The sequence below is a fragment of the Pristiophorus japonicus genome, chromosome 1, assembly GCF_044704955.1.
Source record: "Pristiophorus japonicus isolate sPriJap1 chromosome 1, sPriJap1.hap1, whole genome shotgun sequence".
Classification (NCBI taxonomy): domain Eukaryota; kingdom Metazoa; phylum Chordata; class Chondrichthyes; family Pristiophoridae; genus Pristiophorus; species Pristiophorus japonicus.
The window spans coordinates 317,039,777-317,064,970 of NC_091977.1; the positions used below are offsets into that span (position 1 = coordinate 317,039,777).

At 42.6% G+C, this 25,194-nt stretch overlaps 1 pseudogene; it reads left to right on the forward strand.

The window, feature by feature from the left end:
• The first annotated feature begins 18,251 nt into the window (after positions 1-18,251).
• LOC139279719 (U2 spliceosomal RNA) lies at positions 18,252-18,490 on the forward strand (annotated as a pseudogene).
• The last annotated feature ends 6,704 nt before the right edge of the window (positions 18,491-25,194 follow it).

Consider the following 25,194-nt stretch of genomic DNA (forward strand, 5'->3'; position numbering starts at 1 on the left):
AAATGGGTGGAATGGAGGTGCTCAGGTATAACGTTACGAGGTGGTACAATTCTCCGCAACTCTTTAGCACAAGATGCAGAACATCTAACAAGGAATTATGTTTGTGAGAAAACTTAAAGAAAATGTCCTTTTTTTTGAAGTACACTTAATTTCCCTTTAAGAAAAAAGGAATAAAACTCAAGTAACGCATAAGCAAGGCCTGGCTCATTAAATATTTTCTCCAACTGTGATGTTCAATCGAATGTAGAAGGATAAAGCTTGAAAATCACGCTGTGAACAGAGGCACTGATTATTATAGCCAGCCAAAAGCTTAGTAATTTAACTTAAAACTAAATTTACACATGGCTATGAGTTTGCAGAAACCACAAAAAATGCTTTTAAGTTTCCTTGCTCCACTGAGTAAAGCAGACACATTGCTGGGAGCTCTCTTGAAATGCTGCCTTCCCCTTTGCAGGTTCTCAATGATTTGAGTGGGAAGTTTTAATCCATTAAACAATAAGCAGAAAGATGAGAAGACAAACTCTTGGACTTAAGTTCTTCCTGCAGTTGCCATAGTAACGCTTGTCACATTACCCTGAGATTATCTGTATGAGTGATAGAGTCTGGTTCCCTCAGCCCGAGTAATTGCATTTTGTTTTTTTTTTGTTTTTTTTTAATCAAACTCACAAACAATAAGCGAACAAGCCTGACAGAAAGTCAATGCGACATTGACAGCTGTAAAGGCAGAGATCTGAATGGCCCCGGCCACCTATTATATTGAGGATGACGCGTTTGCTCACCTCCATGCATTTGAAAGAGACATAACAAAAAGCATCGAAGCTATGCTTCTGCCGGAGTTGAAGGGAGATCCTGGATAGGAAAAAAAAGCAGGACTCCAAGAATATTGCTCTTGTAACATCGAATTGATTTACTGAAACGATAGCTTAGTGGTTCACCTTGTAGCTATTCAAAATAAATTAAAATACAAACCAAATCACTGGTTTGTTGTTATTCTTTTACTTTGCATGAAATAATTTATAACCAGCCAGTCACACTCTTTCAAGGGTGCTTTATTTATATTGGTGTCTCTATTTCCTTTTTGGAATGTGCTAGCTGTTTGCAATAGATATTTTATGCAATTATCTAAAAATTCTAAATTTAAAAGTTTTGGAAGATTAATAGCAGTGTTTTTCTTGACAAAGTCAAAGTAATTACATTTTGTCTTGCAAGTTATGGCATCACAAACACACAGACTCTACAAGATGGCTCCAGTACATTGTGACTTTTATTGTATTTACACCAGGAGTTGCCTTACCACAGTAGTCCACTAGGTGGAGCAGTAGTCCACTAGGTGGAGCTATAAATTGCACTTCTCCCTCCTTAATGAAGAAGTAATTATAACAAAATAATCATCATAAATAACTTGTATGGTTTTGCACAACAAAAGAGATGGACTTATCTTGACATATTTACAAATCAAACTTAACCACTGGTTTTCTGCTTCGAAGAGGATATATTTGCTCTCGAACAGAACTTTCTAAACTTGTTTTAGAACTTAGACTCATTCCAGGCTGATCCTGGGGAAAGATTTCCTCCAAGGCTAACCCTTGATCTACAATTTCAGACTGGTTGTCTGCCTGACTCGGACTCAGACTTAAATTCTGACATTCTCTTGGATTTGTTTATAGTACATCTGATGTAGGATTTGCTACTGCCACTTTACTTGTAACAAGACTATCTGACTCATCAGAAATAATCGAATCATTCCAAATTTCAATTCCTGCCACATCTGTAGGTAAAATGTGACTAATGTGAATAAACCTAAACTGTCCATGATCAAACATCTTGACCAAATATGTGCAAGGACCATATATCTTTACTATTCTTCCTGGTAACCACTTTAATAATTTATGGTGATGGTTCTTCACTCTCACCTTTTGATTCAATTTCACACATCTCTCTCTTACTCTACCTCTATCACGATTCTCTTTCTGTCTTAATTGTTTCTCTTCTACTGACTGTGCCAAGTTTGGCTTTGAGAAACAACTTTGCTGGTGTTCTACCAGTAGTTGTATGAGTATTACAATAAGTAGTTTGAAATTTTGCTAATTTGTGATTCAACAACAACTGCCGTTTCTTTGGATTTGGATCCAATACTTGCTTGATGAGGGCATGTTTTACAATTTGTAATGTGCGCTCTGCTGCACCATTTGAAGCAGGGTGATACGGTGGAACGTTGGTATGTTTCACATCGTTTCTGCTCATGAATTGTGCAAATTCCTCTGAACAAAATTGCAGCCCATTATCAGACATAATTTCTTCTGGGAGGCCATATGAAGAAAACAATCTTCACAATTTGTCTAGTGTTTTACATAGAAACATAGAAAGTTACAGCGCAGAAGGAGGCCATTTCGGCCCATTGTGTCTGCGCCGGCCGAAAAAGAGCTGCACGGTCCTCGGTCAGCAGTCCTGAAGGTTACTTAAGAACAATGGCAGAAAGGTAAAGAGCACCCAGCCCAACCAGTCCACCCCACACAACTGCGACACCCCTTACACTGAAACATTCTAAACATCACCCCAAACAGAGCCATGTGATCTCCTGGGAGAGACAAAACCAGATAAAAACCCAAGCCAATTTGGGGAAAAAAATCTGGGAAAATTCCTCTCTGACACATCCAGGCGATCGAAACTAGTCCAGGAGATCACCCGGGCCATATTCGATTCCCTGCATCATATCTGCGCCAGCCAACAAGAGGTTATCCAGTCTAATCCCAACTACCAGCTCTAGGTCCGTAACTTTAAGTGCCCATCCAACCATCTTTTAAATTCGGTGAGGGTTTCTGCATCCACCACCAGGCAGTGAGTTCCAGACCCCCACAACCCTCTGCGTGAAGAAGCCCCTCCTCCCTCAAATCCCCTCTGAACCTTCCACCAACCATCTTAAAACTATGCTCCCTTGTAATAGACCCACCAATGGAAATAGGCCCTTGCTATCCACTATATCCAAATATCAATATTTTGTACACCTCAATGAGGTCTCCTCTCAGCCTCCTCTGTTCCAATGAAAACAAACCGAGCCTATCCAATCTGTCCTCATAACTAAGATTCTCCATTCCAGGCAGCATCCTAATAAATCTCCTCTGCACCCTCTCCAGTGCAATCACGTCCTTTCTATAATACGGTGACCAGAACTGCACGCAGTACTCCAGCTGTGGCCTAACCAGAGTATTATACAATTTAAGCATAACCTCTCTGCTCTTATAGTCTATACCTTGGCCAATAAAGGCAAGCATTCCGTATGCCTTCTTAACCACCTTATCCACCTGGCCTGCTACTTTCAGGAATCTGTAGAGAAGCACTCCAAGGTCCCTTTGTTCATCGACACTATTAAGTGGCTTACCGCTTATTGTGTATACCTTTTCCTTATTAGCCCTCCCAAAAATTAGCCCTCACACTTCTCCGAATTAAATTCCATTTACCACTGCTCTGCCCACCTGATCAATAGATTGATATCCTCCTGCAGCGCATGACATTCCTCTTCATTATCAATCACACAGCCAATTTTAGTGTCATCTGCAAACTTCTTAATCATACTCCCTATATTCAAATCTAAATCATTGATATATACCACAAAAAGCAAAGGACCCAGTTCTGAGCCCTGTTGTTGTGTTACGTGTTGTTATTTTCTGCATTGGAAACACCTCTACCCACTTTGAATGGCTATCAATCACAATGAACAATTGTTGTCCTTCTAGCTCAGCAAAAATCTACATGTAACCTTTGCCACAGCCTGGGAGGTCATTTCCATGGCTGTAATGGTGGATTCTTGCTTACCGATTGATATGTTGTACACTGACTAACGATGTACTCTATATCTTTATCAAATTCTTGCCACCATAAACAACTGCGTGCAAAATTCTTGGTCAAGCACATTCCCAGGTGCTGGTCATGAAGATCTCCTAACAATTTGGACCTGAACTTATTTGGGATAACTACTCTTGCACCCTACATGATACAATCTTTATCCACTGATAATTAATTCCTACAAATGAAGTATGGATGAATATCTTTCTCTGATACATAGTTTGGCCAGCCATTTGCTATGCAATCATACACCTTTGACATAACTGGGTCACGTATGGATGCTCTACCAATCTCTTCAGCTGTGACTGGCAGTTCATCAATGTATGAAAAATAGAATACTTCTTCCCTATCGGGTGTAACTTGTGATTGGGATGCCAACCTGAACATAGCATCAGCATTACCATCTGACTTAGGTACAACAACAATGGGTGTCGCCCAATTACTTAGATCAATCTTAGAGATAATGTTCTCGGTTTCTAATCTTTTGAGTTCTTGCTCAACTTTCTCCTTGAGAGCATATGGTATAGGATGTGGTTTGCAGTAAATTGGTCTAGCGTTCTTCTGTACTCTGACATTCGCCTTGAAGTCTTGGATTGGACTGCCAGTTTTGTGGAACATCTTTGGATACTGTTTGATGACATCATCCTTCGATGCAAATCTTATTTCAACATGAAAGATCTCACTCCAATCCAGCTTCAGTGATCCCAACCAATATCTAGCTATCAAGGCAGGCTTGTTTCCTGCCACTACTAAGAGAGGCAAGCTCTGAAACTAATCTTTGTATTTCATCGGTACGGTGATCCATCTTACCACAGGGATTTTCTCTCCTGCGTAGCCTCGCAGCTCTATCTTCGACTTCTCCAGTGGAAAATCACTCAACTGGTCGAGATAAAGCGATTGCGGTACTACGCTCACCGATGCCCCAGTGTTGATTTCCATGGATATCATGGTTCCTGCAACATCTACTTGGATGACAATACATCGTAAATTGTTATTATATACCCTCGTGCTCCTGATGAAATTTATCTACAGAACCTCCTTGTCCTGTTGCTTTTCTTCCATGCTATGTAGTCTCTGGAGATTTCTACTTATAGTCTTGAAAGTTGGTTTACTCTTCAGTTGGCCTGCACTCTGCCTTCACATATGGGTAGCTTTGAGCAATGTGTTGCGCCAGGCACCGATAGCACAACTTCAATGCGCTTGACCAATTGCTGAGGCCCTGGCACCCAACTACCTTTTTCTTTTAACCTACAGGTGATTCACCTCAGTTGTCGGATGACAGGAAATGGTATGAAATTCTTGGGAGTATTGATTGGCCATATTCATCAACATAACTGTCTGACAAGTCAAGTTAGGAGTTGTGAAGAACTTTCTTCTGATTGCTTCATTTTTCATCCCACAAACAAAGCGGTCATGCAATGCTCGGTCCTGAAAGTTTCCGAAATGAGTGAATGAATAGTTTTTTTAATGCGACAATGTACTCACTGATACTGTTATCATTCAACTGATTTCATGTTCCAAAATTATAACTTTCAGCAATTTCCAAGGGCTCAGGACTGTAGTGCTGTTCTAACTTGTTTAGAATCTCTGTCGGTGGCTTGTCCTTTGGCTTGTCGGGAACAAACACATTTTTCAGGGTTTCATACACTTCGGGATCTGCTTCAGTCAAAATAATAGGCAGGTTTCTTTCTAAAACCATGGTTTTCATCATCGGGGACTTCAATGATACTGTTTGCATTGAAAAACATTTCTAACTGCTCCACATATGCTCCAAAAGGTCGTGATGGATCTCACCCAAGCGTCCTATTATTCCCATAGGGGCAGCCATCTGGACTCTTCAGTTCAGCCAAGTGTGCTTGTAATTTACCTTTGATTTTTAGCTGTTCTGCAAAACAAGGAACCTCTCCAAGTCTCTCTCTTGGTTGGCAGTACATCCACCAAGAAAAATTTCAGCTCGGGTATCCAGAAATCCCATCCTTGTCGCTAATGTGATATCTTCTTTACGACATCACTAACACACAGACTTTACAAGATGGCTCCAGTACATCATGTGACTTTAATTGTATTTCCATCAGGAGTTGCATTATCACAGTAGTCCACTAGGTGGAGCTCTATATTACAGTTTTAAGAAGCATTTTAAAGAAGGAGAGAGAAGTGGAGAGGTACCGTGAACGTTTTTTATACTACAGTATCATATAACAACCATATTGCAGCATGAAATATAGTGCTATTTAATTCATTATCTGCACTATTGAGTGCTGATTCTCAACAACTGTTTACATTTTGTTTGTGCTCCTCACATAGAGAGCAACATAGCACTTCATAAGGTATCTAATGTACGCATCCAGAGGCTAGAGGGGGAACGAGAAGATTTTTGTTGGAACAAAAATGATATAATGATTGTTGCATGTGTAATAACCAAGGACTTTTCTTACAAATAAATAATCAGTGATCATAAAGACAAATTTTGACAATAACAGTGGTTCAATAATATTAATGAATTTCAGGGAATCGAAGATACATTCAGGAAATACAAATATGATTAATTAACTCCTGTAGATTATGTATGTTTTGCTGTAGGCCTCTGTATGTCTGGAATAATTCAATAAGCATGGATCTGGTGATTCCCATGTATCATCGGAACATCAGTACCTAGTAAGCGGGCTTCAATATTGTCTCACTATTACCCTTGTTCAAGCTAAGCAGATCCTATTTTAATGCCTTCAAGGGGTGAGAAATGGGGTGAAACAGTTTAATTCTGCTATGATGGGTTTTTGCTTCATTACTACTATGAACTGCAGAGCCAACATGGTAAAATTCAAGTAAGAGGACATTAAGATCAAACTGTACAGTGCTCTGGTCAGACTGCATCCGCAGTACGGTGTCCCATTCTGGTCGCTGAGAAATCAGGGAGACACTCAAGCACTGGAAGCAGTGTAGAGAAGAGTCACATGGCTGATCTCTCGATTCAGAGATCTGAGTTATGATGAAAGGCTGGAGAAACTTGGACCTTTCCGCCTGGAAATGAGGCATCTGAGAGATGATCTCATAGTGATATCTGAGACAGTAAATGGTATCGAAAAGGTTCTGGCAGATTGCTACTTTAAATTAAACTGTGGGAGTAGGACATGGGGTGGTGAGGGGCGGGGACACACAAGTTCAAAGTAGGAAAAGATCATTTTAGGTCTGATATCAAAATGTTCTTCTTTCTGCAGAGGGTGATCAGCACTAGGATTGGACTTATGGGAAGAGTCTGTTTTGGCTATGTAGTTCATCATTCCATTGGATTTGTCGATTGGTTGAGCTTGTTGAGCATTAAGCCGATTAAGTTCCTAGGGGCTAGATTTTACACTTTTGTGCATATCGCCCAAAAATGGGCGATATTTCCGGCGTGGGCGGTAAAAATGGGTTTGCAGATTGCCAGCTTCTCGCCCATTCTCAAAGCACCTAGTCTCCATTTTTGAAATTGGGCATTACCGCGAGCGATATGAAATGGGCGGTAGATTTAAATCTCTCTGACCTTCAGCCGTAAAGTGTCGCCGTCCTTAGCAACGGCATGGCAACGCTCGATTCCCGCGATTCAGGAGGTCAAGGGTCATCATGACATGCGCAGACGAGGAGACAGAGAGAGAGGGAGCTGAGAGGGACTGAAAGCGTGTGTGGCTGTGGTATGTGCTTGTTTGGGGTGGCTTGACCCATCCACCTCCACGGAGGTGTGTGGGGGACCTGACCCATCCACCTCCATGGCACGAACCTGGTATTGCAGTACTTCCAGGAACGGTGCAGTGGCTCTAGGCCTTTTGGCTAAGAGCATTGGCGCAGAGTGATCCTTGAATGGGCCCAAGATGACCTCTGGCGTTTGTGATTTGACAAAGAATTGGAACGATTGGCTATGAATTTCCAAAAAAAAAAAAAAAATGTGCTTGTTTGGCTGTTCTGGGAGGCACGACGGAGATTCACCAGCAGCAAAAAGCCTACTAAGCACCAAGAACATAGTTGGCACCGAGTTTTTGTCCAACAAATAAGATACAACATGGAAGGGATGGAGGAGGCCCTGGAGCTGGTAGCCAGGAACACTGGTGGCAGAGGGCTCCCAGTGGTCCCGGAGCATGGCACTGCACCCCAAGGTGCCGCATTCCCTTTGCCAACCACATATGAGAACCAGGAGCAATATGTTGCTTCTGGCTTGGAACACGTTCCCACCTCGGGACCGTCCTCTCCCATATCCATCCAAGCAGTGGTTCACCTGTCATGCGCCCCTCCCCCCCACAATGAAGCACCGCCTGAGGAGCTCCTCGGCCAGGCGGCTTGGAGTCAAGAGGGGAAGGGAAAGGGGTAGAGATGGGGAGGAGAAGTGGGGGGGGGGGTCGGGGGGAGGGTAGATTTTTACAGAAATACTAATAATTTCAGATAACTGTTTGGTTTAAATGTTTTTTATTTAACAAAACCTTATTGCGCATTGGCTCAGATAGCTACACCGTTACATGCTGGTGAATCCTTAACGTCAAAGGGTATAATTAAACTTAACTTCAATCAATTTAAACTTTAACTGTCACCAAGGTGATGCCCACCATTAATGTATGACCTGCACACCCAGCAGTGTGTCAGCTTTGTAAATACCACCAACGTTCTTTCAGGCAAAGCGCTCATTGATGAGCTCCTGATGTAAGGCTCCTGCAGCTATCATGCCATCATGGGCCCTTTCTTGTGGTCTACAGGGGGGGGGTGGTGAGGACATGGCTTCAGCGTCAGCCTGATTGTGTGGGCCAATGTCAGCGTCCGCCTTCTCATCCTCCTCTTCCTCTCTCTAGTGAGGTGGACTGTCAGACTCTCCAGGCAATTCTTGGCCCCTCCTGATAGCCAAGTTGTGCAGCATGGAGCACATCACCACGAATTGAGCTATCTGCTCAGGGTAGTATTGGAGGTTGCCTCCTGAGTGGTCCAGGCATCTAAAGCGCTGCTTAAGCACCCCAATGGTTTTCTCCATGATTTTGCGAGTGGCTCTGTGGCTCTCATTGTATCGCCTCTCGGCTTTGGTGTGGGTATCATGCAGGATGGTTATCAGCCAGGTGGCAAGGCCATATCCTTTGTCACCAAGCATCCTGCATTGATCTTGTGGCTGATTGTTAAACAAGTCAGATACAATGCTCCCATGCAGGATGTGAGCATCATGGATGCTGCCTGGAAATTTAGCATTCACTGCCATTATCCTTTGATGGTGGTCGACAATGAGTTGAACATTCAGGAAGTGGAATCCCTTGCGGTTCCTGAAAACCTCTGCATCCTGAAAAGCTACCCGCATCGCGATGTGCGTATAGTCTATTGCTCCTTGCATCTTGGGGAAGTTTGCAATTCTGGAGAATCCTAGAGCCCTCTCACTCTGTGCCTCCCTGGTCATAGGGAAGCTGATCAAGTCCCTCCTGCGTGCATACAGGGCTTCAGTAAACTATCTAATGCAGCAATGTGTGGCATGCTGAGACAGAAACCGCAAATGTCGCCAGCTGAGGCCTGAAAAGAACCCGACGCATAGCACGACAATGTTGCGGTGACTTTGCTCTCGACGAACAGTGCAGTACTGATGGTGCTGGCAGGCTGCAGATCTCCCTTTATGAGCTGGCATACCTCAGTGATAACCTCTTTGTGAAAGCGCAGTCTCCAAAGGCAGGTGGTGTTGGGCAAGTCGAGGTAAGACCGCTTGTCCTTGTACTTGCGGGGGGTGTAACGTCTGGTCTTCATTATCAGTCTGGCACGTCTTACATTGGGCACATAATGCTGTGGAGTGTACCTTCACCCATCTCGAGTCTGCAGCGTGTAATTGGTCATCAAGAGAGGGTGAGAAAGGACAGGCCCCATTGCAATAGCTCTCTGTTTTCCACCGATTGGTTACAAACAATGAATGTCCTGACGAAGATACCTATTCAATGCCAATCGGTCACAGTATGGTCAAGATGTTTGTACAGATGTTCACATCAACTCCAATGACCTCCAGAGTACATCCAAACTTCCCTGAGGTTGAAACAGAGCAGTCTTTTAAAGGATGCGACATGTAATGTAAAACATGGCATCCATAACGCTGTGATTAGTTCCAGTTAGTTCCACTTTTTCCAGGCAGTTTTTTGGGAGAGCGATATTGTGGCCGATGTGTGTGTGAGGTGGTCAAAGTGACGCTGGGCGATCTCATGGCCATTAGTTTCGGCAAATGTGCTCTTTACGACAAAAAAAAGTGGGCGGGCGGTATTATTGAATATCGGCGTTAATTCCGTGCGGAAAGTAACGCTGAGCGATATTACGGGCGTTGATTTCGCCCATTCTGATGATTCCGCCCAAAAAAAGTAGGCATGCGGTATTATTTATTCCCGGCATTACGCACATGGGGAAAGTAACGCTCGCCGATAAGTTTCCGAAAAATGCCCGTCAGTTTCCATTTTGTGGCTAAATGGGTGATATATGTGCGTTATATGTCATTTCAGCGGTAAAATGGACGTTAAGTGGGCATTAAGCATGCAAAAAAAGTAGTAAATCTAACCCAAGGTTTCTTTCAATTTAATCCTTAGCTTTTTCAACACCATTGATGGAGTATGTATGTTATCCAAGTTTCCTGCCCTGTGCAATACATTATATTACATTTGTCTGCCTTAAGTTTCATCTGCCAGTCTTTGTGGCCAGTTCAAATCTTTTGTTTAACTCATCCTGTAATTTTTGGGCTGCCTCCTTCAATTCCACTGGCTCTCCCAGATTGATATTGTCAACAGATTTGATCATTTTGCATTGAGATTCCGAATCTGACTCACTGATGTAAACTAAAAACAGTAGTTGTCCCAACACTGAGCCCTGTGGCATCCAGTGAGAACTGTCCCCATCTCAACATTACCCCTGTAACTAGTACCCAATGTTTTTCTACCCTTTAGCTGATTTCATATCCATTTCCAGGTTTTCTTCTGCATCCCAAAAGCTTTGAGCTTAATTCGTAACCTTTCATGTGTAACTTTATCAATGCCTTTTAGAAATCTAAGACAAAATCTCTGGAATCATTTATCAAACAATTAGATGTAGCAATTGTGGGAACGTAGGGTTGTTCTGGAGGGATTGATTAAGATGGTCTTCCTCCTGTTCAAGTATATTGTGATCTTGTGAAAATGTTGTCTAATACTGGAAGTGATGCAGTCGATGATGAGGCTAAGAAACCCCAAACTAATCATTTCACTTCTGGGCAAAATACAACACATGAATCAATCATATTGTGACAGATTCATTAATGCAAGGATAAAACTATGGATGCTTTTACACACACTTTTTACAAGCAGAAATATGTATTGATGCAGATCATGAAATGGTTGTTTGTGCCATCAAGCTCTGGAGAAAAAAATACACCTTGGATTAGAATTGGCCAGAGCTCTTGATTTAGTCATGCATCAGATATGGAGAACATGCAACATGTTGTTATCAACTGGATAAATGTTAAAGTGCATCAAACCAAAGCAATCACTTTCTAGTCATACAGTGATATCTTATTTTGATATCAACAGGCTAATGGAAATCTGCATTGATGCCATTCCGATGGGCATAGAATCTATTTGTATGCAAAATTATAATTATGGTGCAACTCGACTTAGCATCTACGTGCGGCCATTTGAAAATGTCATGCCCAACTTGGTGAAATCAAAGTAAGTGACCACATCCTAGTGGGAAATAATGAGTGAGGAAAAAATAATCCGAGACAGGCCACCCAGCTCGACCAGAACTGCTTAAAGAGGTTCCCAGCCTGATGGTTAGAATTAGTATTGTCAGAATCTCAACATATCATGCTGACCAAAGATGATACTGATCTTCGTGTCTCCAAAATTTACAATGCAAGCTTCAATATCCAGGATTAAACATTGCATACTTGCATCATCCCTTTTTGGACCAAGGGACACTCATTGGGCCCAACTTTGCCCAACCCCTTATCTCGGCGCATTGACCTGAAGTGTGCCGACTTTGCGCGCCGGGAAAAATTCGCCCTATCCTGGCCGCTCTTCACAGTCCCCGGAGTACTGGCATGGTGTCTCTCTCTGTCTCTCTGGCGAACACCCCCCACCACACATCATGGCCAGCAGTTTGCATTTCTCCGATAGGATTTACTTCATTTTTATTAGTATTTTAATTGTTTGAGCTTTTCCTTGCAATGTTTGGTGCTTGGTTGTTGAGGTCCTCTCCAGTTCCCTATCCCTGCCCTAATGTCTGCCGAATGTGTGCTGCTTTTTCTTCCCTGCCCGCAAGGTTTTTCAGAGCTGGCCACATGCGCTGACCTAAGTCAATTTGGAGCAAGTTTTTGCTGGCCAAAGTGGCATAAATGGCCAAAACTGGCCTAAGTATTTGGGAACGCTCCCTTTTGAAAAGAAACTGACCTAAAAATATCATACCTAACTGACTTACTCTGGAGCAAATTTGGGGGAAAATGGCATTTTTTAAACTTACGCCAGAAAAAACAACTTACTCCAAAAAATTAATGCAAGTCTTGGCCAAAGTTGAGCCCATAGTACCTAAAGGACCTGTTTTCTTAAAAGCTAGCAGGTGTTTAGACAGTCTGGTTAGTTAGAGTGTACATGATCTGCTGTTGGTCCATTTTAAAAGGAAGTGAGGGCTGCAGTATATACATCCAAACGCTAGAGGGCGAACTAGGTTTTTTTTGTCATTAAGACCATGACGTGATTATATCAACAACAACAACTTGCATTTATATATCAATGGTAATAGCCATGGAAAATATATAATCAGTTTTATAAGTTACAAATACTGTAGGACAGAAAGAAGGAACGGAAAACAACAAGGAGGTGAGAAAAATCAGAAAATCACACATTGAAGGGCAGAGCTGAAAGTCCATTAAAAAGGTGTGTTAAAGAGGCTTTTGAAAAGAAGGAGGTGTGTTGTAGGGTTGCCAACCCTCCAGGATTGGCTTGGAGTCTCCAGGAATTAAAGCTTGATCATTTGGACACTGCGAGTAACTCACGAGAAAAATCATAGAAGCATTAGCAAAAGTTGCATTTGTTTCATTTTCTTTCAGCACTTTCATTTATTGGTCATAAAAATATTGGGGATGAGAAAAAAGGGTGATTAACTGACAGTCAAAAATCATCCAATCGTGTAATGAAGAGTCTGTTCTCCTTCCAATTGGTGTGGTAAGGTGATGCATTGTGAGGATGGACAGGTCGGGCGACAAATGGCAGGAGCGTGGGGGAGGGGTGGTTGGAGGCAGGAGATCACATGATGAAACCTATGATGATATTTCCGGCAGAGTTGGTAACACTGGTGGGTTGTGAGGCAAATAGAATTAGAAAGGATCTTCTAAAAGACAGAGAAGCAATGGCTGGAGGAACGGCCACCAATGGTAGTGCTTTGGAAGTAAAGAATGTGGGAATCAGAAGACTGAAAGGTGCACATGGGGATGCTGCAGAAGATTGTAAAGATAGGCTGGGGGAAGTCACTGAGTGATTTGAAAAGAAGGAGAAAGATTTTAGAACCAATCCACTAGGATAACCTTTACCCAATATGTGGACAACGAAACTTCTTAAGATTTGGGAAGTGAATGCTTAATTCACAGTTAATCATATAAATATTAGAGAAAATAATCTTCAGTAAAAAAAAGGTCAGTCTTGTTGATTCAGGAAGTTCAACATATAAGTTGAGCTAATAATCTCAAATAAACATGTAGCAAGCAGTGTATGAGTAACTGAAAATTTCTGCATTTCTTGCATGGCCAGAAGCAAGGCTTTCATCTTTGATAATTGATAATTTATGGGAAAGGAAGGGGAAAAATGTTAATGCACATGTGTGAACTACGCAATACTGTTTACTTGTGTATCATCTACCAGCATTTTTTCTTTGGGAAGATTAGGAGTTAGCCTGATCATTTTAGATTGTACCCTAGAGGGAATTACTTAATTCTTACATCTGGAACGATGTAATTTTTGAAAATGTTACCACAGTTCTCATTGACACTTTTTTTGGGAGGCGGGGTGGGGGGGGGGGTAATATGGCAGTATGAATATTAGGCACCAAATATTAGCATGTTTCTCATGTGAAACACTTCTATAAAACATTCCTGTCCACCAACCACCCCTCCCCCACGCTCCTGCCATTTGTCGCCCGACCTGTCCATCCTCACAATGCATCACCTTACCACACCAATTGGAAGGAGAACAGACTCTTCGTTACACGATTGGATGATTTTTGACTGTCAGTTAATCACCCTTTTTTCTCATCCCCAATATTTTTATAACCAATAAATGAAAGTGCTGAAAGAAAATGGCTTATTGATGAAAATGAGTACTTGATGCACAGCTGTAATTACTACCTCAAAGATTCAATTCAATGAAAATGTATGGTATGTTTGAGGACAGGAATGAAGGCCATGAGAACTTACCTTTGTGCTTAGCTCAGGCTTCTGAGTGCATTATTGGCCTTGTGATTATCAGTGAAACTAAGATTAAGCTAAATCCAAATGTTTTGTCATTCTCAGTTTGAGTCAGCTTTCCAAAGGCAAAACCAAAATACTGCGGATGCTGGAAATTTGAAATAAAAACAGAAAATGTTGGAAAAACTCAGCAGGTCAGGCAGCATCTGTGGAGAGAGATGGTTTCATGAAAGATCACTGGCCTGAAGCACTAACTGTTTCTCTCTTCACAGATTGCTGACTGACCTGCTGAGTGTTTCTAGTATTTTCTGTTTATTATTCCAAAGTCAAAGTTTGGGCTATCAGAAACAAAAACTAGGGAGTTTTATGGCCTGAATTCCAATACCAAGACTCAAAGCACTAATTTTAGATTGCATTTTAAATTATATGATTTCATGAAAGATGGCCCAGTATCAGATTTATAAATCTGTTCTTTGTAGTTTTGCTGCTGATTAATTTTACTCACGTATTAATGTCTACAGCTATAAGAACATAAGAATTAGGAGCAGGAGTAGGCCATATGGCCCTTCAAGTCTGCTCTGCCATTCAATAAGATCATGGCTGATCTTCGACCTCAACTCCACTTTCCCACCCGATCCCCATAAAGATTGATTTCCCTAAAGTCCAAAATGTTACCTATCTTAGCCTTGAATATACTCAATATCTCAGCATCCACAGCCTTTTGGGGTAGAGAATTCCAAAGATTCACAACCCTCTGTGAAGATATTCCTCCTCATCTTAGTCTTAGTCTTAAATGGCCGACCCCTAATCCTGAGACAATGCTCCCTAGTTCTAGACTCTCCAGCCAGGGAAAACAACCTCTCAGAATCTATCCAGTCAATCCCCTTCAGTATCTTATATGTTTCAATTAGATCACCACTCATTCTTCTAAACTCCAGAGAATATAGGCTCAATCTACTCAATCTCTCCTCATTGGACAACCCTCTCATCCCATGGATTAATCTAGTGAACCTTTGTAACACTGCCTCGAAGTCAAGTATGTCCTTCCTCAGTTAAGGAGACCAAAACTGTGCACAGTACTCCAGGTGTGGTCTCCACAAAGCATGTACAATTGTAGCAAGACTTCCTTACTCTTGTACTCCAACCCCCTTGCAATAAAGGCTAACATGTCGTTTGCCTTCCTAATTGCTTGCTATACCTGCATGCTAACTTTGTGTTTCCTGTACAAGAACATCTAAATCCCTCTGAACACCAACATTTGATAGTTTCTAACTATTTAAAAAATATTTGGGACTCATTTAACAATGCATTCTCTAATTATTTGTTTTAAAATATAATTGATCTTAAATTAAACTGGGACATTTATCTGTAATCTATATAACCCTCCCTCCCTTGTGTATTGACACCACTGTGTCAACCAATGAGTTGGAGGTGGGACAGGACTTATAGTAAACAGAGAGCCATTTTTAAAACAAAAAGTCTATAAATTTGGCAAACAGCAAACAGAATCTATTTAAATAGAATCTCTAGGAACTACAGCAAACAGAACTCATGACTGAAACTACAGCAACGTTTCCCGATAAAAGTAGGATTATTTCTCCAGACAAATGCAGTGAGTGGAGGATAGATACATAATATCAATTGGCATTAAATCAATTGCACTCACTTGCAGCAGTACAGTCTCCAGGTATGATTGACAGGGGAATTACCCAATCATGTCCATTCTGGCTGGCATGGTGCCATTAAATGCAGTACCCCAAAAATACTTCAGTAAAATTAATTTTCTTTTTGTGCGGGAATAGAGTTAATTAACCAAGAGTTTCCCTCTTGGAAGCTGCAAAATCATGTATGTAAACAGTAGCCAGTCAGAGAAGGAAATATAGCTGTGCACATTGGAGTCTACTACGATTCTTGCAATAAAGACATACAGTGGACAGTTTCACACATGAGACCTTATAGAACAAGGTGGTTTGACCCATCTACCTCCACGGAGGTGTGTGGGGGGCCTGACCCATCCACCTCCATGGCACGAAACTGGTATTGCAGTACTTCCAGGAACGGTGCAGTGGTTCTAGGCCTTTTGGCTAAGAGCATTGGCGCAGAGTGATCCTTGATGTGTGCAAGGTGACCTCTGGCGTTTGTGATTTGACAAAGAATTGGAAAGATTGGCAACGAATAAATAAAAAAAAACAAGGTTTTCATGAAGAACTCATTTTTCAAACTGTTCATGAAGTCAACATTTATTTTAAATGTCTTACTCCAAGCTAACCTGTTTTTGCGTGCAGTCATTCTCAATGGAAATTCCTGTTGGCGTGTAAAGCCCTGCACCTAAATTTATTTAACTTGCAATCCATACTTGATTATTGTGCTGTGAGATGCAAAACAAAATTGTCCTAAACCTAAAAAAGTCAGTCTTTTTTTACCCTCCCCAAAGGAGCCGATTTCATCTAAAATTGTAATAGCTCCGGCTTGGAGAGTGATCATTTGCAAATAAAAGCAATCAATAGGTAGCAAATTGTCCCCAATCAGCTGAAAAGCAAGCTGGTTGACATTCCATTATCCTGTCAGACGTTTTGAGATCAAAGACACCGGCCCTCAAAGGGACATTGTTCAAACTGTCTCCCCAACCCCCCCCCCCCCCCCCCCGCGCCAACCCAACCCCGACTGGGACCATCTCCCACCGCACCTTCGCATCAGATGTAAAATTAGCTTCCCGCAACAACAAAAAAATGCTGCACAGGAAAAAAAAGTGTACGCTACAATTTCCAGACAAGATTTTACATGTCATAACATCATGTTCCTTCATTCGCAGAGCGGAAGGACTCCCTGCTGTGACGGCCTGGTGCCACTCCAACTCCACGACAGCCCATTCTCGGTAGACAGCCCTGTCAGAGCTGCAGAGACGTCCGAATGTACCAGTGAAATTAACTTCTGTTACTCTGACATCTCCCACAATCAATACTCCGAGTCCTTGTCTCCAAGATCAAAATTCATAAATCAAAAGCAGAGAGCATGAAATAAGGTATTTGATAAATCCATTAACTAGAGTGCGGGTACATTTCAGCTCTCTACCTAAAATCTACTGGAAGGCTTTGGAAAACAAACTTAAGCAGATTTAATTCAAACTAAAAAAAAGGAAAGAAAAAATTTCTCATGCGGTGGTAATTAGTGTGATTTATTTCAGATTTTTTGATCTTTAAACCCACGGTAAATGCTATTACTTTGTTTATTCAATTGTAAATCAAAAATGATATCTCTTTGTTGTTTAATCTTACACCTGAAGCTCAGTCAAGAGTAGTTTTAATTGTGTTTGGTTTGTCAGCATTACAGATTGCCAGCCTCCTGTGAGAGGTGCGTTCTGCTCAGGTGCTGATCTTCCAGTTTGCACTCGTGTCTCTTAATTGAATACCGGGAGATACAGAAGTTTTCCAGCTTGAGATAAGATTTCAGATTATTTCTGATAAGATCATGTCCTCTTTAATACTGATTCCATGCAGCTGCCCAATCTATTTAGATCAAATTCCATGAATAACATCCTTGGAAACATCGTGTATGTAATTAGGTGGAGTCAGTGAGCACTTGGTACCAATTCTGAATTCAAAGTGACCTGAATTGGTAAGTATCTAAATTCAACCCATTTTTAGTCACATCAGAGCTGGTATACTATCCCATGTGTTTTTCTTTAAAGGAGATGGATACATTTTCTGTTTCCCATCAACATGATGGGTGGTAGGAGAATATCTGTTATTCGTGGCTTGAAGCACAGCGACCAAATTTATATGATGGCTTGTTGTAGCATTTTCTTTGAATTCAATTTATTTTAACTAACTTTAGTGCAGTGTAGGGGATAATCTGATTTATAATGGCCTAATAATTCATGAGGCTGAACTTGTGGGTCAGTGGTAGAGTTCTGAGTGAGAAGGTGAAGGGTTCAGTCCCTGCTCCAGACAGCACCAGCGAGTGATGAGTGTTCTCCAAATATTGGGTTGCCGTCCAGTCCGGGTATTTCGTGTGGGTGGCGTCTCGGCCTTTTGGCTAAGATCATGCGTAACTGACCTAACAGGGGAGTAACCATGACCCCAAAGTGGTTCTCCCTGGATCAGGAAGGTGGTTCTCCTATGCTTTTTGGAAATAGGAGGTGGGTGGGGTGGCTTGACCCATCCACCTCTACGGAGGTGTGTGGGGGGGCCTGACCCATCCACCTCCATGGCACGAACCTGGTATTGCAGTACTTCCAGGAACGGTGCAGTGGCTCTCAGCCTTTTGGCTAAGAGCATTGGCGCAGAGTGATCCTTGATGTGTGCAAGGTGACCTCTGGCGTTTGTGATTTGACAAAGAATTGGAAAGATTGGCAACGAAAAATTTAAAAAAATAAAAATAATTTTTTTTTTTTTCGTGTGTCCCTAATAGGAGGTGGGTGGGGTGGATTGACTCATCCACCTCCACGGAGGTGTGTGGGGGGCCTGACCCATCCACCTCCATGGCACGAACCTGGTATTGCAGTACTTCCAGGAACGGTGCAGTGGCTCTCGGCCCTTTGACTAAGAGCATTGGTGCAGAGTGATCCTTGATGTGTGCAGGTGACCTCTGGCGTTTGTGATTTGCCAAAGAATTGGAAAGATTGGCTACGAATTAAAAAAAAATAAAAAAAATTGTGTGTCCCTGGGAACAGCTCCGTAACACAGGACTCTGTGCTCTACGGACTGTTCCCAGGGACACACACTGAGACAGACATCATCTGCCACCCACATCAACTCGGTGAAAGACGCACTTTGGTCTTGCCAAAACTTGCTGGTCTTCCAGAGCAAGGAGAAGTCCACGTCTGCGTGTTGCAGACTGGCGCAATCCAAGATTCAGGAGTACATGCTGAGGGATGCACTAAAAATTGGTGCAGTCACCGCAAAGGTATGGTGGGGAAGCGCCACAGTTTAAAGCCTTTCCGCCACGGTAAACCTAGGGGCTGGAATCAGTATAAAACTCCCCTTGGTCTGTACTTGTAAACCTTTGTATACATAGAGCACCATGTATAATGCAAGTTTAGCAACTGTTTAGTAATGTATGTTGTAAAGAAATGTAACTGTACCCTCACCCATTCCGTGTACTGTATAGTGCCACATGTAACGTAATTTGATGACCGTATTACAATGTATCCCGGATTGTACTGAATTGTACTCTGAAATGTAAAGTAAGCAAATGTATTGAACGGAACTGTCGTCAGCATCCAAATGTATTGTATGGAATTGCTGACCGCATCCAAATGTACTGAACTGCCTTCCAATGTATCGTGCAAATTTTTATATGAATAAAGTATATATTTTGAAATTTAAAAAAATAATTTTGCCGTATTGGTGAAGGTGGTTGCGCTGGCGTCAGGAGCGAACGTCGGGAACATTCAAAGGTGAGAATTATTTATTTCAATTCGGGTCCCGCGCTTGCTCGATTTTTGAAGGCTTCACTCGCCACATGCTGAACTTGCACAACACAGCCGTGCACCAACTGGCAGGTAGGCACTCCATACAGCAGTACTCCTCCTGACCTCCCCTTAAAAGAATACGAGTCGATCTGGCCACTTCCCTCACCCCAGCCAGCCACTGATCCACCCCGACCTGGCTAATGATCGCTCCCTCCCCCACACCTGGCCTGAGGCCTGAACTCTCCCCTGACAGGGCAACCGATCTCTTTCCCCCCCCCAACCCCCACCGGCTAACAATTACCCCCTCCCCTGAATTACCTGAGAGCTGCAACGGCCTGATCTCCAGTGACTTTTCGCTGAGCGAGCTATTTCTTATTCTCCGCAGTTTCACTGGAGCCTGTTACTCGCACCATCTCCCGTCAGCCTTGATGACCAATGGCAAACTGCTTCGAAGAACTGTGACATACGGAATGGATTCTTTATAGAGAACCCCACAGTGCAATCTGAAGTATCAAACCTTCCTCTCAAACAGTGGACAACCATCAACCGCCTTAGAACTGGTCATGGTAGATGCTGCTCCTCAATAGATGGAAGATTAAAGCATCCCCATGATGCAACTGTGGAGCACATCATTGAGCACTGCCCTCAGAGGGAATTCGCAGGCAGCCTACAAGACATCCATGCTGTTACACCAGAAGCTTTGGCCTGGATGTTTGACATTTGGTTTTCGTTGCTACTACCATATGAAAGAAGAAGACCCTCACCATTTCAACCAAGCTCCTCAAGTCATTTAGCAATCCCCATCCATGTCTTGCCTTTGATACCCATTCACTTGAGTTTTGAAGGGAGCTTCTTATGATACGTTATCAATGGCCCACCTCATGTATGCTGGTCAGGCATGATCTGCCTCCTCTAAAACTGTGCTAAATTACTTTTATTTTGCTTGATGATTAATTCCGTTCGATTTCTGATTCATATGGAGGTCATGGTGATGTGTGTGTGGTTGCCAGGCATGACTTATCACCAATTCTGAGTATAGGAACTATATTTGCCAGTTCTCAGGTGAAAGAAAGAAACAACTTGCATTTGTATAACGCCTTTCACAACCTCAGGACTTCACAAAGCGCTTAAGAGCCAATGAAGTACTTTTGAAGTGTAGTCACTGTTGTCATGTAGGAAATGCGCCATCCAATTTGCACACAGCAAGTTCCCACAAATAGCAATGAAATAATGACCAGATCATCTGTTTTTCGTGATGTTGGTCGAGGGATAAATATTATTTAGGACATAGGGGAGAACACCCCTTTTCCTCTTCGAATAGAATCATGGGATCTTTCATACCTACCTTAGAGGGCACACGAGGCCTAGGTTTAACGTCTCATCTGAAAGACGGCAACTCCGACAATGCAGCACTCCCTCAGTATTGCACTGGGTTGCCAGCCTTTAGTAACTTCTTCAGTGTTTATTGACTCCCTCAATAAGTGCTTCACAATTCTTCTGCCTTGTTTCTCCCTGGAGTGTAAGTGGATTTGGTGGTTTTCAACTCCCTAAGCATTTGTACAACCTCTGCTTCACTAATGTCAAAGTCTCAAAGCTCGCGTGGCATATTTGAATTTAGCTTGCATACATATTGGGCTCAAAATTGGCCAGGAGTTGCTCCTTTTTTTTGGAGCAACTTGATTTTTTCTGGAGTATCTTAAAAATTCCCATTTTGCACATTCAATTTGCGCCAGTGTAAGTAAATTAGATAGGATTTTTTTAGTTTTTTTTTCAAAAGAGGGCGATACCAGCCACCTGCGTCCATTTTGGCCATTTAGGCCACTTTGGCCAGCTAATAGTTACTCCAAATTAACTTAAGCCAGGGTATGTGGTCACTTGTGGCCGCTTGTGAAAACCCTTGCAGAGAGTTCAGAAATCAGCGCAGGTAGGTACATCAAAGGCCAGCAGAACTTAATGACTTGACTAAAGAATGTGAATAGGATCAAACAGCTATACAGGACATCATATGACAAACTTCGCAAAGTTAACTTACTATAGAAACATAGAAACATAGAAAATAGGTGCAGGAGCAAGCCATTCGGCCCTTCGAGCCTGCACTGCCATTCAATATGATCATGGCTGATCATGCAACTTCAGTACCCCACTCCCGCCTTCTCTCCATACCCCCTGATCCCCTTAGCCGTAAGGGCCACATCTAACTCCCTCTTGAATATATCCAACTGGACTCAACAACTTTCTGTGGTAGAAAATTCCACAGGTTCACCACTCTCTGGGTGAAAAGGTTCCTTCTCATCACGGTCCTATATGGCTTACCCATTATCCTTAGACTGTGATCCCTGCTTCTTGACTTCCCCAACATTGGGAACATTCTTCCTGCATCTAACCTGTCCAGTCCCATCAAAATTTTATATGTTTCGATGAGATCCCCTCTCATTCTTCTAAATTCCAGTAAGTATAAGCCTAGCCGATCCAATCTTTCTTCATATGTCAGTCCTGCCATCCCGGGAATTAGTTTGGTGAACCTTCGCTGCACTCCCTCAATAGCAAGAATGTCCTTCAGATTAGGAGATCAAAACTGCACACAATACTCAAGTCGTGGTCTCATCAAGGCCCTGTACAACTGCAGTAAGACCTCCCTGCTTCTATACTCAATTCCTCTCGCTATGAAGGCCAACATGCCATTTGCTTTCTTTACTGCCTGCTGTACCTGCATGCCTACCTTCAGTGACTGATGTACCATGACACCCAGGTCTCGTTGCACCACCCCTTTTATTAATCTGTCACCGTTCAGATAATAATCTGCCTTCCTGTTTTGCCATCAAAGTAGATAACCTCACATTTATCCACATTATACTGCATCTGCCATGCACTTGCCCACTCACCTAACCTGTCCAAGTCACATTGCTGCCTCTTAGCATCCTCCTCACAGCTCACACTGCCCCATCCAGCTTAGTGTCATCTGCAAACTTGGAGATATTATATTCAATTCCTTCATCTAAATCAGTAATGCATATTGTAAATAGCTGGGGTGCCAGCACTGAGCCTTTTGGCATCCCACTGGTCACTGCCTGCCATTCTGAAAAGGACTCGTTTATTCCCCCTCGTTGCTTCCTGTCTGCCAACCCATTCTCTATCCACGTCAATACATGACCCCCAATACCATGTGCCTTAATTTTGCACACTAATCTCTTGTGTGGGACCTTGTCAAAAATCTTTTGAAAGTTCAAATACACCACATCCACTGGTTCTCCCTTATCCACTCTACCAGTTACATCATCAAAAAACTCTAGAAGATTTGTCAAGCATGATTTCCCTTTCATAAATCCATGCTGACTTGGACCAATCCTGTCACTGCTTTCCAAATGCACTGCTACTATATCTTTAATAATTGATTCCAGCATTTTCCCCACCACCGATGTCAGGCTAACCAGTCTATCATTCCCTGTTTTCTCTCTTCCTCCTTTCTTAAAAAGTGAGGTTACATTAGCTACCCTCCAATTCATAGGAACTGATCCAGAGTCCATGGAATTTTGGAAAATGACCACCAATGCATCTGCTATTTCTAGAGCCACTTCCTTAAGTACTCTGGGATGCAGAATATCAGGCCCTGGGGATATATCGGCCTTCAGTCCCATCAGTTTCCCTAACACCATTTCCTGACTAATAAAGATTTCCCTCAGTTCCTCCTTCCCGCTAGACCCTCGGTCCCTTAGTATTTTCGGGAGGCTATTCGTGTCTTCCTTAGTGAAGACAGACCAAAGTATTTGTTCAATTAGTCTGCCATTTCCTTGTTCCCCATTATGAATTCACCTGATTCTGACTGCAAGGGACCTACAATAATCTTCACTAATCTTTTTCTCTTCACATATCTCTGGAAGCTTTTGCAGTCAGTTTTTATGTTCCCTGCAAGCTTACCCTCATACTCTATTTTCTCCCTCCTAATTAAACCCTTTGTCCTCCTCTGCTGAATTCTAAATTTCTCTCAGCCCTCAGGTTTGCTGCTTTTTCTGGCCAATTTATATGCCTTTTCCTTGGATTTAACACAATCCCTAATTTCCCTTGTTTGCCACGGTTGAGCTACCTTTTCTGTTTTATTTTTACGCCAGACAGGGATGTACAATAGTTGTAATTCATCCATGTGATCTTTAAATGTCTGCCATTGCCTATCCACCGTCAACCATTTAAGTATCATTCGCCAGTCTATCCTAGCCAAATCACGTCTCATACCATCGAAGCTTTCTTTAAGTTCAGGACCCTCGTCTCTGAATTAACTGTGTCGCTCTCCATCTTAATGAAGAATTCTACCATATTATGGTCAGTCTTCCCCAAGGGGCCATGCACGACTAGATTGCTAATTAATCCTCTCTCGTTACACAAGACCCAGTCTAGGATGGCCTGCTCTCTAATTGGTTCCTCGACATATTGGTCTAGTAAACCATCCCTTATACACTCCAGGAAATCCTCCTCCACAGTATTGCTACCAGTTTGGTTAACCCAATCAATATGTAGATTAAAGTCACCCATGATAACTGCTGTACCCTATTGCACGCATCCCTAATTTCCTGTTTGATGCCATCCCCAACCTCCCTATTACTGTTTGGTGGTCTGTACACAACTCCCACTAACGTTTTCAGCCTGTTGGTGTTTCGCAGCTCTACCCATATAGATTCCACATCATCCAAGCTAATGTCCTTCCTTACTATTGCGTTACCCTCCTCTTTAACCAGTAACGCCGCCCCACCTCCTTTTCCTTACTGTCTATCCTTCCTGAATATTGAATACCCCTGGATGTTGAGTCCCCAGCCTTGGTTACCCTGGAGCCATGTCTCCGTAATCCCAATTACATCATATCCGTTAACAGCTATCTGCGCAGTTAATTCGTCTACCTTATTACGAATGTTCCTCGCATTGAGACTCAGAGCCTTCAGACTTGTTTTTTTAACACTCTTTGTCGATTTAGAATTATGTTGTAATGTGGCCCTTTTTGATTTTTGCCCTTGATTTCGCTGCCCTCCACTCTTGCTTTTCTCCTTCCTACCTTTTGCTTCTGCCCCCTTTTTACTTCCGTCTGCCTCCCTGCATAGGTTCCCATCCCCCTGCCATATTAGTTTAACCCCGCCCCAACAGCACTCGCAAACACTCTGCCTAGGACATAGGTTTAAGTCCTGCCCATGTGCAGACCGTCCGGTTTGTACTGGTCCCACTGCCCCCAGAACCAGTTCCATGCCCCAGGAATTTGAATCTCTCCTCCTTGCACCATTCCTCAAGCCACCTTTTCATCTAAACTATCCTGCAATTCCTACTCTGACTAGCACGTGGCACTGGTAGCAATCCTGAGATAACTATCTTTGAGGTCCTACTTTTTAATTTAACTCCTAGCTCCCTAAATTCAGCTTGTAGGACCTCATCCCATTTTTTACCTATATCTTTGGTACCTATGTGCACCACGATAGCTGGCTGTTTCCCCTCCTCCTCCAGAATGTGCTGCAGCCGCTCCGATACATCCTTGACCCTTGCACCAGGGAGGCAACATACCATCCTGAAG